The sequence below is a fragment of the Falco rusticolus genome, chromosome 3 (genome assembly GCF_015220075.1).
Source record: "Falco rusticolus isolate bFalRus1 chromosome 3, bFalRus1.pri, whole genome shotgun sequence".
In the NCBI taxonomy this organism is placed as follows: domain Eukaryota; kingdom Metazoa; phylum Chordata; class Aves; order Falconiformes; family Falconidae; genus Falco; species Falco rusticolus.
The window spans coordinates 31,438,211-31,458,080 of record NC_051189.1 but is presented as its reverse complement, the minus strand read 5'-3'; positions in this window follow the sequence as shown (position 1 = coordinate 31,458,080).

The following is a 19,870-nucleotide window of genomic DNA, read 5'->3' as shown; positions in this document are numbered from 1 at the left end:
GATGGAGGAGGAAACACTGAAAATAAGAATCCCTAGCTAAGGAGTGTCTGTGAGGTACTCTCAAGACACAGACTGCTGTTTAAATTCAAGATGGGCAGCAGGAGTGAGCTACTTCTGGGCAGAGAAGAGTCAGTTTCTTCTTTTACCTTTCTTATCACAGAACGACCCTCGTGACTGAATGTTCAGTGGTGTTGCCTCCCTTCTATGTAACATGTCCAAACTGTGATGTTGCTTGCTTGGATCATAGCAGAGCTCTGCCTTCTGCTTTCTTGCATACTGCTTGCACTTTCTGAATGTCACAGACCTTGCAGTAAAAGATCCCTTTTTATATGTTCAGATTAAAATTCCTGGAAAAGTATCAAGGATCACCTTAGCAATTCTCTCTTCTGTCTCCTCAGTTTGTAAACAGAAACAGAGCCCAGACCTTCTTTCTCTGGTCTGGTTCTCTGCATTCCTGAAGCCTGCTGAGGGACTGAGAGTTTTCCTCTTCAATACCTGAAGCACCTTCAGTGCAAAACACATAAAGCGTTCAGACATGGTGGTGATGTTTTAGGTTGGCTACTACACATCCAGTGTGGTTCAGATGGATGGGACAATTCAACAAAACTGAGATAGCTTTGACATGTGTTGTAAACAACACTATCATGTCTTTGAATGTGTGGTCAAGTTGTAAACAACACTATCACGCCTTTGAATTTGTGGTCAAGGTAACTCACCATTATCTATTTTGCTGGAAACTGTGATAGCTTGACATTTTAAGTCATAAGCTACCCTTCAAATTGGTTAGTGAGGCTATCCTTACATGAGATTTGAAAGTAACCTGTCCCAGGAAAGGTTAACATACAGTGGTAAATAGTCATCCATCAGTGTTCTCTAAGTCCGTGTCTGGGGATAACAGGATTTCACCAACAGTTGACATATCTTTTGATCTTGGTGCCACTGATAATTGCTGTTATTTTTGGATCCGTGCTGGGTTTTTTATGGATGCCAGTGGTACATGTACTTGCACTGTATTTATTAGTTCAACCTATGTTACCTGCTCCTCAGTAAAGCTTGTACTGTCTGACTGTCAGATTTAAAGTCTGGGATGACTAATGACTTCCCACAGCTAAGTGTTGGAAAGACAGGCTATTTTAATTGGGGCTTCCTGTCAGCTAAAACAAATGTCTCCTCTTCACTCTATATTGGAAGGGTGTCATCCTGAACTCACTCATCCTGTGAACAGTCCTGTCATCTTTATTGATTCAGGACCAAGTTTGATCCTCATGGTGGTTGAGTTTCTAAGGCACTGTATAACGCTTTACTTTCAACATACCAATGGGTCACATCATGACTGCTATGGAGATTTCAGGTGTGTTTTCCTTTATTTCTTCAAGTCCATAGGAACAGTGTTTTTTCTGGCCTTCTTAAATAACCTGGTCAAAAACAGAGCTCTTGAAAATTGCATTGTCCACTTTATTCTTTTTTTCCCTTGAGATACAAGGCAATCTAAAACTTTCACTTATACATCAGACCTAAAACTTCCAGCCCCTGCCTGAGGTGTTAACAAATACAAGTGACTAAAACCTCAAATGCAATATTCATGAACTCAACTAAGCACATATCTCATGATCTCTACACCATGATTTTGGCTGAGTCGCTGCGATAAAGATACCAAAGACAGACCAAATCCAGCCATAGTCAGTGATTTTCTTTTCAGCCTTAGTAGAGACCAGTCACTTTGCACTTTTGCCTGTGCAAAGTAGAGTCAGAAAGGCAGGAATGTACAGCTGTATATGATGATGCATATCCAAGGTACAGGCAAGGAGGAAACAAAACCTGTGACTTTATTGCAATCTGTTGAATTGAAGAGTTTACTGCAATTGCAATTTTAAATTATATTTCTTATCATTTAACTATTGATTTCCCCTATCATTATATAATTTCAATTACACCATTAAAATGTACACCACTTAAAATATTTTTTAAAGAAATAAACCCATACAAGATATATAAACATGTAATTATATTCATGTAGAGTGACAAAGGCATACTGGATATACCTGGACGATAATACTGTATGGACTAACTCAAATAGGACACATAGGCTTTCTATTACAAAGGGAGCTGAGCTGAAGACTTAAAGCACTTATTTCAAAAGACTGAAATCATCTGTCCACTGAGTACCTTAGATACCTCTTTCACCTTATGTACTAAATCTTGTTTTATATTCTGGAGATGCCAATCTTCCCTCTATGTCTGCTTACTGATGTTCAGCCCTGCGGCTATGCTCCTTCAGTTGCTTTTTTTTACGGAGGTTTGGGAATGATATTCTGATGTTCAGAAGCATTGCTGTAACCTTGGCCACATATATGTTTGAATTAACAGTTTCAGTGCTGCTTTTCTGAAGGTAGACCTGTGTGAAGTATTTTTACCCAAGTTACAGATTGCCAGTTACTTGAAGCAGGTAACGCCTCTACAAGAATTAACAGGATGAGGATCAAGAACCCAGGAGAGCCTATAAAGACTGTGTTAACTACATCAAATTAATAGGTAACAAAACAATATGTTAAAAAGTATCTAATTTCAATAAAATCAGTATATAGGTACTTGAGAAAAAACAAGTTTGTTAAAATTAAATGCTAAAGGTCCATTAGAACATAAATGTTTAAAAAACCCTATTGTGACCTACTGTTATAGAATTGCTGTAATAAAACCTAGTCCTAGACTGTCAGTGGGATAACTTTCTGCAAGGCATATTCTTTTATGACAGAGTTACTGTGAATCCTTGACCACAGAGGTTAGTCAAGGCCAAGCGAGAGCAAACTGCAAATTCAGTACCCGACCCACACTAAAAGGCATGTGCCTTAAAGTTTGAGGGCTGAGATATGCTGAAAAACTCTGATTCTCTCTCAGTAAGGTGGGGAGGGCTTGATCCTCTTGGCATGAAGGGGGTCTGTGGGGACAGCAATGAAGGACTAATGGCACTCAAGTGGCTTAATACATAGTTTCCCTAAAATCTGCAATTCATTCACTCAAGATGATCTTACTTATCTGCAGCTGCAGGTGGCCATATTGCTTAGGAGGAAATCAGTGCTAAGCTGGGGTGACAAACTGGGTGTGCTGGGGTGAGGTCTGGGGACGGCACACAAATGCTTGCCTGGGTTGGCTGGAATAAAGGCACACACCAGCTACCACAGCCCACCGGCGCTGACCTTTGTGTGCTTTCTAGCCTACTCTGTCTCACACAGCTCCTAAAAAGACCAAGAGCTGATCTACAGCCAACAAAAAATAAAGCCTCTACTTGAGAGCACTTGTGCTGTCCCAATACTAGACTAAACAATCTGACACCCAATTGCAGCGTGTGAGTGACAGAGTCAGGAAAATAAACCAAAGATAAAAAGTAGGGTCTTTGCCTCAGGCACTGAGATCTCTTAGAAGGGGAGATTATTGTCTTGCATCTAGTGCCAAAGATACGAACATCTATCTTATCTTTTAAAGATTGTGCAGCGATGCCTCTTCTTTCCCTAAAAACCTGTCTGCTGGTTAATTTCATAGATATCAACTGAAACGTGGAGTTGCCAGCTCCGTGTAACCCACCCCAAATCTAACAGCTGTACTTGTACACATGCAGCATCAAGCCATCTGTGCAATGTAGCACAAAGCACTTACTTGACTTAGTAAAGGACAAGAGAGAAAGGCTTTAGCACTGTTAAGAAACCTTTCTTCATAGAAGTGTTTTGGCCGGCTTATGCCTGGCTTCCCAGGAGGCGTGCAGAAACGGGTGTCTTGGAAAAGCCACAAGGAAGTCTGGCTGAGCAAAATAACATTCCTTCTGCAGGCTCACGGTGTGTGCACACCACTGTTGGTGGAACAAATGGTAGCCATATGCTTCCTCCTGTGAGCTAGCTAGGCATATGTGACCACTGCCCTCCTTGTACCAACTCCTCTGTGTTACCACTCAAAAATCCAGCACCCCAGGAAGGACCGATCTTGTTGATGTGATCTTTGCCAGGACCCATACCTAGGAGCAAAGAAGACATGGCAAAAGCATATTCCCCCTCCTTCAGTGGCTGACTTCAATCTGGCTAATTTGCCTTTGTAAGAGGAACAAGGGGGGGTTGTTCTTTTTCTTCCTTCCCGGTGTCTGTGGATTAGAACAGCGACAGAGAATAATTCAGCAATCACTAGGTGACAGTCGGGTTTGATAGTTGTGTTAACACTTTCTTTTTATTTTTTTTTTTAAATAAATGATGAAGATCAAACATCTGACTCTCCAAAAACATGCGGATTTTACTTTATTATGCTCTTTACTGGCACAGCTCTTGAATTCTGTGCAGTTAGCTACCTGTGGTGATACTGGAGAATGAGAACGGTACCCAGACTGTGGTGCTACTAATTCACTCTGAATATGGGAGGTACCAGTTCATATTCTGTGCAGATTTTACTTAAAAGAATGACATAGTTTCAATTTCAACGCCTTGAAATATAGCTAATAAAATTATACAAAGAATGAATTCCCAAAAGCCTTGGGCTCAAGTCATGCTTCCATCAAGGTTTTGGACAGTGTGCCATTCAGGCTGGGAAAGAAGGTAGGATCTGGATCCAGATATTTTTTAATTCCTCATCAGAAGAGAAATCACTTGCAGGAGTGAAATCTGGAGTAGTTGACTAGTTTTTACGTTATCTTAAGTATTTGAGACTACTTATTTCATAGATTTTTGAATCAGGGTCAATTCTAATTAAAATATGCATCCAGCTCTGAGCTAACAATTCATTCAAAGCATTTTATATTTCTGGGTCTTCCAAAAAGATTCAATGTCTTTGAGAAGAGTAAAATAGGTCTCATTTATAAGATTGTTTGTGGCTCCGCCCTTGCAAACAGGTATTGAAGAAATATACCATTTTCAAACATATGACAGTGGAAAGAAAGCTTGCTTGGTATGGTTAAACTGTTTTTTTTTTTAGGGAAACTGGCAATGTATTTGTTAGCTACATGGAAGAAGTGAATCAATAAAGTATATTCCAAACTGCAACGGAGACATACACAGATGTTCACTCTCGCTCTCTCTCTAAGCTGGTATTCTTGTTGGTACACTAAAAGGTTGGTGGGATTAGCAGAAAAGTATCTCATCTTTGCTGAGTCATGTTAAAATTATTTCAGATAGATGTTTATAAGAAAATAAAATCCATGGTGGATCTTTCTCACTGAAGCCTGAATGACCATTGCAGATTGCAATGTTTTACATGTTTTTTCAGTAAATTAATTAAAAACCCTTGAGTACTGGTGGAGTTCCAGTTGCAAGGAATTCTTGGCTTTACATTTGCTTGTCACTGGATCCTGTCTTGCAAGGCAGTTACTGTTTGGGTTGTTATGAAAGTCACAGCCAGTAAACCGTGAAGACAGATACAAATGCTCCCATCACTGAAATACACAAATAAACTTATTTTTTCTCTGAAATTGGGTGCAGTTTGGATGTTGAACAGTTATTTCAATGGGAAAGAGAGTTCAATTTCTTTAATAAATTAAATTAGGAGATCTTATGCTTGACTGGCAAGTGCGTAGGTGGATCTGACGATTCAAAAAGTAGAAAACTCTCCTGAACACAAAGGAAAAAGGTGGTAAATGATACTTCAAAATATTTTGGCATTAGAGACAGTGAGAGATTATTCTGCTAATATAGATAACAGAAAATTCATATGTGAAACTATGGGGCTGATGAAAAGTAGTCTTTTCATACTTCACGCAAGCATACTTTTTATAGCTTACAAAGATCTGGAAGTACTTTAATATTTTCAAACCTGTGAAATGAACATATTTATATTTCTTTTATGTAACTCCCAGGGGAGACTACCCAAGGAACAGGGTTATGTTGTTTTTCTTCTCATAGTGCAAACAAGTAAGAAAGCTACATGCATGAGAGTCTGCATGGTCTAGGTCTATCTAAAAGAGCAGATAAACAGGATGGAGGGGGAAAAAAGGGAAAATAAGGGAATTTTGAGATTTGGCAAAAATCTCTCGTCACTGACTATGTAGACATTACCAGCTGTAAATGTTTTTCTGGTATATTATGCTGGGAAGCACAGCAGTAGTTACTGTTAAGAGATCTGAAGTTGGCTGGAGCAGGACATACAGGCAAATACAGCTGGACGTGAGGTTGGCTGCAATGGTATGCCACAAAAATTAACATCTTCTGTATTCAAGTGCATCTGAAGCAGAGGTTTCACTAGTATTAACTTGCATCTTGGACCAAACTCTTGCGACATTATCTTCTGGATCCTCCAAAAGAAAGGAGGTACTTGCTCACCAAAGACTTTAGACCACCCTTTTACTCAAGGGTATGTGGAAAAAATGCAGATATTTTCATTCTGGAGGTTTTCCACTTGGCATCTTGTCCACTTTTGTCTCAACCTGGTATGACTGAATATTTCTGGATCCACAGCTCAAATTGGTTTATCCTACTGTAGCTGAACTGAAGTGCTCCTCCTTGCTGCTATGAGATTGAAATGATTCATTAAGTCTGTGCCAACAAACTTAAACTTCTACTTTGCAATCAAGAAAACTCACTAAACAATTAGGAGAAATTCATTTTTTAAAATCAGTTATACACATCTCCCCTGGTAGAATATGATCTGTGCTTCCTATCATCAAACCAACATTGTTCCAAAAAGGAAAACAGCAGCAGCCTGCTGCTTTAACAGGAGTGGAAGGAAGGTGTCTAGGCAGCAGCAGCAGCGCAATTCTGCAGGCTGAAACTTAATTTTGAACTAGTCTCACATGAAATGTGTCAATGTGTTCAGAGGCAGGTGTTTTGATTTAGCTTGATTCAATCTGCAGTGAAGTAGTTTGCTTTTTCTAAGTAGAAAAACTGAAGTGTTTTGGTAGAACTGATTTTTTTTTCTAGAAAACATTCACTTGAATATTTTATTTTACACTGGAAAAGCATTTATACAAAAAAATTACTAGGCAGATCGGCCATAATTCTTGCTGCATTTTGTTCTATTTGTATTTCATTTTGTTAAATAAATACCCAGGCCTTGGTAGATCTTGTCTTGTTATGACATTTAAAGCTAAATTTTAACTATGAAAGTTAGAAATTAAAGATCAAATATCTGTTCAGTACAGTGAATTCTATATCCATTATATGTGGAAACCAATATATTCCCAGAATTTCCTCTTTCCTCTTGTCTCAGCTTTTGATAAGCTTCTGAAAAAGCCTTTATCTGGGGCCCTATCTTTCTGCCATTCTTAGGAAGAATGAGTGCTCTAGCAAATGGATTGATCTTGAGAGCAAAGTTAGAAGATTAGGAAAACAGATAACTGATTTAGCTGACCCCTCTCTTTGCCTCAAGGAGCCACTTTACAGACCATTGCAAACTCACTCATAATCTATAAAATGCAGATATCCATCACTTTTACTCGGTAGTGCCTATACCGGTAGGGGGGATAAGATGAGGAGGTTACATGTTTGGTTGCTGATTTCTCAGTATAAGCCTACAGTCATAATAGCAGTTAGAGGAGCTCTGTGGGGTAAAACATTCACACACATACAGACCCATGAGACCTGATTAAGCTTAATAGTTCAGAAATGCTATGAGCAGTTATATAAAAAATTAGAGCCAGGCATTATGCACAGATGAACAGACACTCCTCTATTCTCTCAACTTCTCTCAGTGATCTACATGGGAGACGGGAGGCTTCTTGATTCTCCCTGCAGTTAGGAGAGAAAAAAAGAAAACCTGAACTAATTTAAAATCTACCCCAAGGGAAAGTTCTTGGCCCTGGTGAGTTTAAAGGAGATTTCTATAAAAACTTTTGCTTAGCCTTCTCCTTACATTTACTTGACACGCTCTGTTCTTTGAGGGATTCAGGTGGATTCATTGCTGCCACTCTTAGTGCATACACTTAATTGTACAGATTACAGAAATGGTACCCCCTGTAAACTGATATTATCCATCCATGAAGATAACAAACCCTTAATAAAAGTTAAGTTGGTCGATACCACAACTTGGAGCCGAAAGCAAGTGATGACGCCAACCAGAAGCATTTGTTTTTACTATTAGCTGTGCTGTGCACTGCATTCCCAGCTGCGGGATGCCCTATTGCATCCACCACCACACGACTTGTAGGAGCATTGCCTCCTCAGTGTGGAGGTGAAGTAGGCATATTATCTTCTTTTCATAGGGAGGTATGTTAGTCCAACTACAGACAATTACGTAGTGGTGTAAGAACAACGGCACCCAAAAGCATCCACGTCGTAGTACTCTGGGAATCAGATGAGGACTTAGATACCAAGACTATGGGGAATTTTAGACCTTTGATTTTGGGCAAGTCAGAATGCACTTGATTTTCATGGTATTCAAATCCTAGGACCTCTTTTCCTAGGAACAGCTTTATGTTGTAATGGTTTTAATTTTATAGACTCACTGGAAAAGTGATTTCCCATTTTACAGCTCCTATTTGCCTTCTCAATCACACGTTTCACAGATTAAAATAAGAACAGGAGACTGATATTTGTGCAGGCAGCGAATATTACAAGATCCTTCTTTACACAAATAGATTAGTGACAAATCTTAAAAGCCTAGTCAGCTCCACTAGCATTTTTAATTCTCCTGCTAATAGCTTATGATAAATACTTCTGAGAAATTATAAACTCTAATGTGTTTCTTTAGATGATCATCTGAGTGTTTCAGATTTTTGGAGATATTAGTGTCAAATACTAAGGAGGGTCTGTAAAACTACCTTTATGAAACAACTCAAGCATGTAAGTGAGTTCTTTGTGGGATAAAGACATTGCAGCTTTGACGCATGGAAAGTGAGATTTCTAGTAAGTGCTGTTTGGAGTGATGATCCTATTAGCAAGTCCATAGCTTTATAGCAAGTAAGTTGCATGGTATGAAAAGTCACACTTCACAAAATCAGACAGTTTGCACTTGTTCGCTTTTAATCACTTTTGTGAGGAGCCTGTAATCTCTGCATTAACTGTGTAAATCGGGCAATGTTGGAGCAGTGCTTGAACAGAAAGCTCCCCGGATTTTCCAAGGTGCATTTATTCTCTCAGTAAATAATAAGCAGGTGTCCTTGCATTGTGCTCCAACACATATTCCTACTAAATGTGATGCTTTCCTGATAAAATGGGATTTTTTTTTTTAGAAGATACATTTTAACTGAAGATGATGTGGAGCTTTACTAATGACTTCAGTATCCAAAACCAAATCCTGGACAAATTCCAATTTAGATAATATATTTGCTGCTTAGTTAAAGTTAACCTATCTTTATAATTAGATACACTGGGATACTCTAGTGGAATAAGTAGAGGTCAGTGGAATTATATTAATTTATACCAATGAGGATCTGGCTCAATATTTTTCTTCACTTCTTGCCCTAGGATCTCACTAGGGAAGCTATTTATAATAGAGTGGCAACATCACAAGGGAAAGGAAATGGTGAGAGGGGAAATTGGATAAGTCTTTAAAAATAAATTTAATCCAATCAAGACTATAGACAGTGTCAGGAAAGAAATTCTAGTCACGCGGTTACTTTGTATGGTCACCGTAGGACAAAGTTCTCCATTTTTCACAGTAGCACTTAATGTATTCAGCTTTTCCTTTTGCTTCTGGTAGTCGGTATATTATGCTCACAGTGCATCGTTCTGATCAATGCTTTCCTATTATTTTCATGCATTCTTTTGTCCATCCATCTGGATTCCTCTCCTGCATTCTCTCTTATTGGGGCCAGGAAGCTCATTTCATCCTACACTTGTGTGGCACCAGGTAAACATGGGATCAGACAGGGCATGACAACACGCAAAAGCATAACAAGATTCATTGGTACTTGGGGCAGACCCTGCTTCACAGGGCTTGTTTCACCTCCTGCTGAAGACCCTTCTGACTACGATGCCACCATGGCCTTCCAGTCCTTATTCTTGAAGCAGGACAGAAGAGGACAGAAAGTGTGGACATGTTTTCCCTTATTTACAGCTGGGTCCCTCTGCTGTGGTGCTGATTGCACCCCTGTGTGCGTGCACACACAAACACAAATTAAACCTGAATTCTCTGAATTCTTTGACAAGATATTTGTAAACAATGGAACATGATTTCAGTTATCATGTGCTTGATTACAAATAGGTCTCAGACCTGCCACCAGCCTCATGCTAGCCTCCTCCAAGTCTGTGCTGGTTCATGAAGAAGCACTCCCAACTTGTTTTTCACTTGCTCACAAGTGTCAGCACACCTTTTTCGGGAGGATGCATTGATGTTTCATGTGCATAAAGGAAAATGGTTGCTGTTTCTGTCTGTCAATGACAAAGTCCAAATAACAACAGTGAATCTAATTACAATAAAATTTAATAAATACCTCTTTCTGTGTCCATGTCAGTATAGCATTTACATGAGTTGAGTTAATTTAAGTGTATTTACTATATGATAAATTTTATAGTCAAAATACAATCTAGAAAGAGGCAGCATTGTATGGCTTTCATTTGCTTTTGTTTTATATTTGAGATATTTGACATCAGATATAAATCTCTGCATGTGTACTGGTAAATACTGTCATTACTTTTTTAAAGGGGAAATTTTTACAGGAATGTACTTAAACGTAAAGTTATTGTATCACATCTATCAAAGCTATGGACTTGGTAATAACGCTTTGAGGATGACTTCTTTGTTTGTGCTAGATATAATTTTTATGCGTTGTGATCTGGCAACGGACATGATGTTAATGACTATATACTTCCCATTCAGCAAGCAGTACTGTTGGATCCAGCTTGATTTATAAAACAACAACACAACAACACTAGTTAGGGCATTGTATTCTACTTGCCAGATGGTTAACTCCCATGGGTTAATGAGTATACCCAAATTCTAGATGATTTAAGATGTCCTGCGGATATTTCCTTAGGTACGAGGATTGCTAGCTGTTAATTTACATGTGTACTGTATTTTTCCCTCTCTCTATTGGTCTCATGAGGATTCTGAATTTCTTTTTCTCCATAAAATGCTAATAAGCCATATTTAACACCTTCCCCTTTTGCTGCTCTGACCATCAAAACATTGTTTTCAGATTTCAAACACTTCATCTATTAGACTGAATTAGTTCCTCACAAAGAGCCAGGAACTCGAAATTTGTATTTGTAAACACACATGTTCTCACACACTCACACACATATATCTACACACATGTGTATGTACACACACACACACAAACAGACTCCACACACACACACAGACACAGACACACACTCTCCTTTTTAGCTTCTGCATTTTCATAAATCGTTTTTGCAGGAATTACTCAGGAGCTTAACACCAGAAAAATATTTGAGCATATTAACAAATTTTTAGCAAGTCCTAAAAATCTAATTTATTAGTCTGAAATAAATCTAGACTTTGTTTTATGCCAAAACAAAAAAATGTAAGTTTGTGTCACAGAAGGATGTTATAATTCCTGACAGCTGAAACCCATGGAAAGTATCCCCTATTAATGACAATATTTTCTTGAGATCTCTCTATGGCAGTGTGGTACGTTGTTACCACTGCCTGTGCCTAAGTGGCACATGTTCACCTTGAAAGAGAGTTTTAGAAACAACGTGAAAAGCATTCATCTAGAAGGAAAAGCCGTGACTTAAGTATAGCTGTTTCATACTTCCATGTGAAAAAAAACAAAGACGAGTAAAAATTGCAGAGCAGTATGTCACAAGTTCAATGGTAAATTAAATAGAGATAGGGTGAGTTGCTATTCCAAGATAGCTGGCTATCACCCTCCTCCTGGTTACTAGCCCCTCTCTGTTATCAGGTTGCCTTGTACCCCTCATACACATCAAAATAAATTAACTACATCACCAGGGAAAATAATGTGCTGGGGAAGTCGAGGAGGGGCTATTAGCAAAGGGAAAGAGAAGGCAGGGAATGAGGAACAGTTTTTTGTATAGAAACATAGGTGCTGACACTGTGAAATAGCTCACAGTCATGTTCCTATTGGCAGCAGTTGTTGGCATGAAGTTTTGTGAAAGATCCTCTCACAGGAAGTTCTTTTCTGATTCCCTTTTACCCATCTAAGGGACGCACGTGCTCCCTTTTACCTATATATAGGTTTAATCTTAATATTTAAAATCCTATTAAATGCTTTACATAAACAATATCTTGAGGCAATAAATTTCACAAGGTCAGCACATGTTGCATAAATCATATCTTTTTGTTTTAGTTTAAATGTTTTATCCCTACATTTTTTTTAGCTCTTTCCTCATTTTTGATATGATGGTATTTTAATTTACTTTTCAACTCGCTCTTCAAAGCATTTAATGTGTCTTTTGTAATCCACTCATTTTCTGGGCCTAGCTCATAACCTTTCTTGTACATGCCTACTCAGAACTGAGTATTTGCACAATGATGTTCAGGCTCCAGGTCCTGGTGCATGACTGCAGTTCCTGAGCACCAGCACTATGCCTGTTATTGTTTCTACCAGCAGCAACAACAAACCATCCTGGTATTTACAGAAGCGTCTCTACCCTCTTAAAGATATTCACTGGCCACCTCTGGATTCTTTCTGTCACTTCATCTAGTTAGGATGGAAAGAATTCAAAATGAGGTTTAATTTCAGGGAAAGTCATCATAACTGCAAAGAAAAAAGGTTTATTCTATGGTGTTCTATATGCATCTAATAGTCTCCTCATTTTTTTTTTCTACCATAACTGTACCAAAAATAAAAATTGGTTTTTTTCTACTGTAACTGTACCAAAGCTGAAAGTTTTTCCTTGAAGTATCCCTTTAAACATTTGGATTTTTTCCCCTGAGTCACCACAGTTAATTTCAAAACCAGCGATGTAAGTAATTCAGATTATTTCTTCCCACCTGCACTATTCGGTGAGACTTTGGTTTCCCCACAGTAAAACTGAGGTACCTGGAAATACCGTCCAAGTATTTCAACAGCACATAAACCAGGTGTACAGGTTCAGTAGAAAACAAGAAATGCGGCTGACCTTCATCAACATGTTGATACGCCAACTCATATAATGGAGACACCTCCAAGCATGTTTGAGCCCATTGCTGAAGTGACTGGTCAACGTTTAGAAAACCTGTGCATCAAATCTCAGGGTACTGACGTGGTTTTCAAGCTGGGATAATGTGCCAGAGACCCAGCGAGTACTTTGCCCTGCCCTGCTGGAGGGAGGCAGGGGCTGGCAGCATATTTGGCCATTCTTCCCTGTCCACCTCCCGAAGCAGATCAGTAAACCAAACTGAAGCCAGTATAACAAGGGGCTTGCCTAGACAGAGAGCAGAGGCACTTGTGCTGGGCTGCCCATGCCAAGCTGGGAGAAGGATGCTTGTGTGCACGGGGTGCCAAGCCACCCAAGGTACCTGTGTGTCTGCATCTGCACCAGCCTGGGTCAAGAATTTGGAAGACACCTTTTGTCTGGCTTTCACTCCAAGTTAATAAAAACTGTTTCTCTGCCTTATTTCCAGACCTGGGTAAAATGGTTAGAATAAAGAACTTGAAGATTTACTTACTCAGGGACCCCTGCAACTAAATTGTACCATGAATACATACCCTACGGAAAGCCCTTCTGAGGCTGGAGATCATCCTCAGATAATCTTGCAGACCTCTGGGAAGGTGCTGAGTCAGGTAAACACCATTCACTCTCCAAGTTCATGCACTTCATTACCAGTTTCCTTGATTCAGTGTTTCCTTCAACAGAAGCACTGCCCTGCATTTCAAAGCACACGCAAAACCAACAGCTTGAGCTCCACGGTCCTGTTTGGAAACCTGAAAGCCTGGATACCGCAACCAGGTCTGATGACATGGGCTGAGGCTGCAGTCACCACGACCAACCACACAGTTATGAAACACCAACCCAAAAATGCACAGCTATATGGAGAGGGAAATGTCTGCTGAGGGCCTGTAGTGGCAAACCCCACCAATGCTACAGGTACTTTGTTTACAACCCTGCACCTACTGCCTCAGCTTTTTGAATACCTGAAAATGCTGCCAGGTCTGATCCCAGGGAAGGAACTCTGTTATATTCGTGGTAGGAGGTAAGCGTGGGTGCTGTACCACATCTGCTTTGGCCACAGTTAGGCTGAAACTTGTTAATTCCACGTAAAGAACATACTGACTGATTTCTTACAGATGGGAGATCTGAAAACAGGGAGGTGATGAAGCCTGCTCAAGGCTAAAGAGGGTGCCAGTGGCAGGTCCAGCTCCTTAATTCATTGACCCCTGGTGACCAGACAGGACAAGAAAGTGGAAATTGTATATGCAGCCTATTTTCTGCTCATTGTGTAAATTTTGGAGCTTAATCTCCTGACACCAAAAGTATAAAAAAATCCTGACAAGCATTTCATCACAAAAGCACATAATTCTATTCTCATTTATAATAGCCAATGATTATATAGTTAAGAAACCTATAGCATGATGGGCAAAGAAACAAGCAGCAAACAAGAAAAGTATAGACTGACTGAGCCAATATATGGGAAGAGCTACAGGCTGAATGCCCGTCTATGGAAATCTAATCAGCATGGACTGAATACGTCTCTGCCACCCAAACAGAGCATTACAGGATGCCAGCTGCATCTCCTCCCCCCCTTAGTTATTCCTATTTTTGCGCATAAAACAGGCTCTTAAGGAGTAACTTCTAATAGCATACCCAAATAAGCAGTGCTGTGAGAAGTGTTATAAACCTTTAAATTGCCATTAGCTAATCAGAATCATTGTTCAGTGACCATTATCTTTTATTAAATGACCACTGAATCAGAATGTTCATACTGATTTTCAATTACAATGTAGAATAGTCACCACGACTCAATAGCACCCATTAGCAGCACTGGGACCACTGAAACAGCCATTATCAGAAGGAAATTCAGTCCTTTAGGAGGGAAGTTAATTTCTTCTTATAGATGCTTATTTGTAGCCAGGCATATTTCAAAACAGGTTTCCTAACAGGAAATTGGGTGTAGTCACAAACAAAGGCATGACCCTTCACTTCCACTTTTGCAAAGCCCCTTATCGTCTTTTTGAGAGGGAGTAGAGGGGAGCGGCATAAAATATGCATAAGGGCAGAACTTCTTCCTCCATGCACAGATGCTGCCAGAGCCATGGAGGGTTACGATAGCTCCCACCTTGAAGTGGATGCCTCTCTGGCACAGGAGTACCTTAGGAAATTAAATAGTTTTCTAAAAGTTGAGCCATGATAAATTGAATCTACTATGTGATGTGAAACTGCCTTTCAATTTGTATAATTAAAAATGCAATGATTACAAACATTCTGGAGTTCTATTTGCGGTAATATCAGAGAGATAGTTTGTGATTTACAAATATAACTATGGGGTAGGTCTTTATATAAGGGTAAATTACATTCTATGTGTATATGCGGTCCTGCAGAGAAGTCTCTTCTCACTTAGTATACTGGTAAAAAAATAATGAACAGCCAGGTAACAACGAGTTAATTCTCCCAAAGGAAACAGAAGCACGTACTTAAATACTACATCACAAATTACCATTTTTATGTCACCACCTCACCATGACTTTAGCACTAACCCATCTCCATCTTCATACTCTCATTAGGATATAATGCATATTCATGGTCCTGATTATATAGCCACTTTCTTGACTTGTTTTAATTGTGCATAAAGACATTGTGACAGGAGACCTGACCTTTTCAAGATCATTTTCTCTCCACTACTTTTCACAAAGCTATTAAGTTGTCGCCTTCCATAAGATTGTAATAATTTATTTCCCATTAATAAAAAATTCCTGGTGCCATGCAAATTAAAATTTATTCAGCAAATAGAATTCTTTGGATTATTTTCTAAATGGCTTTATATACTTCCATCTTAGGAATAAAAATAATATTAATGGATACAGGCTGAGTGGATAATTGCATACATTGGAGAAAAATGAATATACAACTGGTGCTGTGGCTTACTGCACACCAATTACCCAGAAGAGTTTCTTTACTTTTTTTTTCAAGAAATATATTAAATACTTTATTTCAGGGGATATCATTATAATCTTGAAATTATTCCCATTGTATAAAGGGCTTGGCAACCTGATGCACAAACAACAAATGTTGGTATTAGAAACCCCACACTAAGTAAAAATACTTGTAATTGTAAATGAAACTAAGGGAAGGAGTAACTTTGTCAAAGTTGCAACAGTATTGCAACAGAATTATAGGATTATGTGGTGAAGTGATAAACAGATTCTACTTCAGTGTTTTTCCAATCCGAATGAATTATGTTGAAACTGCATAACATGTTAATTATAGGAAGGTTTAGGTTTTCTGAGAAGTTTTCAGTTTTGAGCACTGGATAAAAATACTGATATGATAGGAAAACCAGAACTTCATAATTCAGCAGTATTTATTTCTTTTTTACAATTTAAATTATGGTATGTCCTTAGACTTGTTTACATAAGTTCCTATTGGGAAAAATAGCTCACGTACATTTTAAGCCATGTATTAGTGGTATATAGTAACTACCACACAGATAATTCAGTGTTTAGAAGTTGGCACGAAAACTGAAAACCATGTAACAGCAGCCATTTCAAATCCCTGAACATCTAAATAGGATCGATGATGATAAAACAGTGATGTGTTGTTGGAACGTTTCAAGGCTGTAGAAACAGAAGTCATTAAACTTTCCACTTCAAAGTTACAGAAACGTGAGCTGAAAGAGGAACTCTTGGCTACCTACTCCCTTTCCCAAACAACTCAAGGCTGTTCCCACTCTGCCCTGGTGGACTGTTAAGCACTTGCTTGGATATCTTTTAAAAACCGCTAAACAGTGCTGTTTGTCAAGTAGTGAGACCATGTGTAGGAAAGCAAGATGTTTAATTCACTAACAAGATGGACTCTATTTGAGAAATATGGAGAGTGGCATGGAACGGTGTGCAAGGAGAAAGGAGTAGGAATGGTTAGAGAGGGAAACTATGCTTTCACAAACCAAAAGTGGTACAAGCTACTGCAAGCTGAGCCCTGGAAGAGAGAGATCTAAATGTTAGAAAAGAGACCTTGTCCACAAAATATACATTGCTATCAGAGTCCATGTGGAGAAGCCCTCCCTAGCCTGAGCCAAAATCACATTGTGGACCAATCCAGCAACTGGAACATCAAAGATGTGCTGTGGTCTGTGCCTGCAAATGTCTCCTGGCAAAAATAAACATCATCTGTGTTTGCAGGAAAAGGCAGAGTGCGAGGGGGTGCTTGGCCCAGCAATCGATCCTACCTCCCAGCCTGTCTTATGCTGGGGTAAAAGTAGTTTTTTTGCATGAAACTACCAGTTCATTAGTAAAAGCTGTGGTAGAAAAGAATGTCTGAAAAAGAAAACACAATGTATGAAAGGGCTAGAGCAGATCCAGCTCTGGACAGTCATCCTTTTGGCCAGTCTCTGAGAGAGTCAGTAAGTGCTTATGGTTCTGGCTTGTTTGGCTGGTTGTGTAGTACGAGGGTATCCCACAGAGCTGGTCCGGTGTGTCTGAGCCCACAGAACTGATGGCAACTGTGTGAAAGTTCCTATTCCTATGCCATTAAATGAAACTAGCCTTGGACACTGGGCTGTATATCATCAACAAAGGCAAACTCAACTATCTCTATGCAGCAGCAATTTGTGGCTGGAGGACAGTTATAAGAACTCAAACCAAAAGATACTTGATGATTTTGTGGTGAAATAACCCTAAGGATTTCAAGACAAGAATAAATTATGAGAGTAATTTGAGCTTGGAGTCCCTGTACTTGCTTTAGACATGGTAAAAGCTCTTTGTAGCATACGAGACTTGCTTTTGCTTAGTAACCAAAGAAAAGGGGGGGAAAAAAAGAGAAGCAAACTATCCCAAAGGTTACTTAGCCTAGGTGCTTCTGCCAAACTGGGTAACTACTTACATTTAAAATCGGACAAGAGGAAATGGCCTCAGGTTGTGCCAGGGGATGTTTGGGTTGGACATCAGGAAAAACTTCACCAAAAAGTTTGTCAAGCACTGGAACAGGCTGCACTGGGAAGGGTTGAGACACCATCCCTGGAGGAACTTAAAAGATGTGTAAATGCAGTGCTTAGCATTTAGTGGTGGGCTTGGCAGTGCTGCGTTAACAGAACTGATGATCTTAAAGGTCTTTTCCAACCTAAACGATCCTTTGATTCTATGACCTTTTAATATATAGACAGATTTCTTAGCAAACTTTTTGAGGTCTTCTGGGTTGTTTTTTTTTGTAAGCATATTTGATAATCAAAATTAATTTGGTCTACTTGCCAAATCTGATTTCAAAGAAGAGGATGAATTAAATTCAAAGAATAAAATATATATACAGGCCAAAAATTGGAAAATGGTAGGTTAAGTTATAAGGTGTTGACAACGTTCATGAACCTAGAAATAGGAACAGCAGCTGGATTTCTGACTTACGATAAAGAGAAACCTCACAAAAATGGCAACCTACAAGCAAAATGATTTTATCATTCTTTTACTGCATTTGACCTAGGAAGAATTTTTATTTTTTCAAAATCTTGATGTTTTAACTTCCTGGTGGGGATTCTGAAACAGCTGACTGGTAGTACAAGGATTTTTTATTTTACACTTATGTCTGTAAGTTCACAGTGACTAAACTATGCAACATTCCCAGTTCTTTAAATATATAAAACTAGTCACTATTTAGACTCCCTTTAAATGCTGCCTTAAAAAAATCAACTTGCAAATAATTACAAAAATCTGGTTAAAATTTGTAAGTTATCTAAATACAAGGAAAAATCATAAAATTTGCTGGTTTTTTTCTGTTGGCTTATACTAATTCAAATCCTATGTTCTTTTTTCCTGTCTTAATGTAACTAAATGAGTTTGTTACTCCAAACCCATGGTTTATCTCAGAAGTTAGGTGTTCTGATACACTTTAAATTCACAGACAGACCTGACTTAGACATTTTATACACTTGCAGATCTCCTAAGGACACTTTCATAGTGTAACATGAATGACAAACATCCAGTAATAGAAAAAGCATTCAAATCTATGCAGCTATGCGTTTACTTACACAAATTACTTTCACAAGTTCAGAGTGGTCATTACTGATCCCTAAATACTTACTAACAGTAATCACACTGATGTGCATAAGCGATGCAGCAAATTAATTACAGTTTGTCTTTCATAGAATTGATGCCTCATTGCTATTAATAGGATATCAGTACCTCTTACATTAGAAGGTGAGAAAGAATGGTTTAAATGTGCAAGTTGGTACAAGTTGAGTTATAGGACAAGGGCATTTCCAGTGAAAAAGTTATTGTAACCTTCTTTGTTAATAGGTCTTTGTTAATAAGGACCAGATTTGTACAGATGCTTAAAATGTCTGCAAAGATTTGGCATTTCCTTGTGCAATTGCTTGCATGTAGCTACAAGACTTACAATGAAATAGTTACATTAGGGATTTGAGTGGAAGTTGAAATAATTCAACTGCCAATTTGTGCTACGTTTGTATTTGAAAAATTACAAATTTAGAACTCAGGAAGAAAGAACTGGCCACAAAATTATGTTTTCCCTCGTGAAAAAAAATGAGTGCGCATTAACATTTTTGCTTGCTTTCACAGAAACTTTGAGGGATTCTCAAAAAACCCTACATCAAATATTGAAATATTTATTTTAGTAAAGAAAACCCAAAACCCCAACAAACTGAAACTGTTTACCCAGTGAATTTTTTCCATTTTGCTCTTATAGAAAAAAGCCATTTTTTCAAAAGCATTTGTTAGGGAGCTTTATATCACATTAGCACAGTCCACCGACCCGCTGTCCTCTTTCTGAGTACTAACATTTAAAGCAGCAAAACACATTGGGCGAAATTTGTATGTGGGGCAACTTTGCTGAAGTGCTGAAATAAACAGAGATACACTGGGGATTAACTAGGTCTTGTTTGCCCACCATCAGCC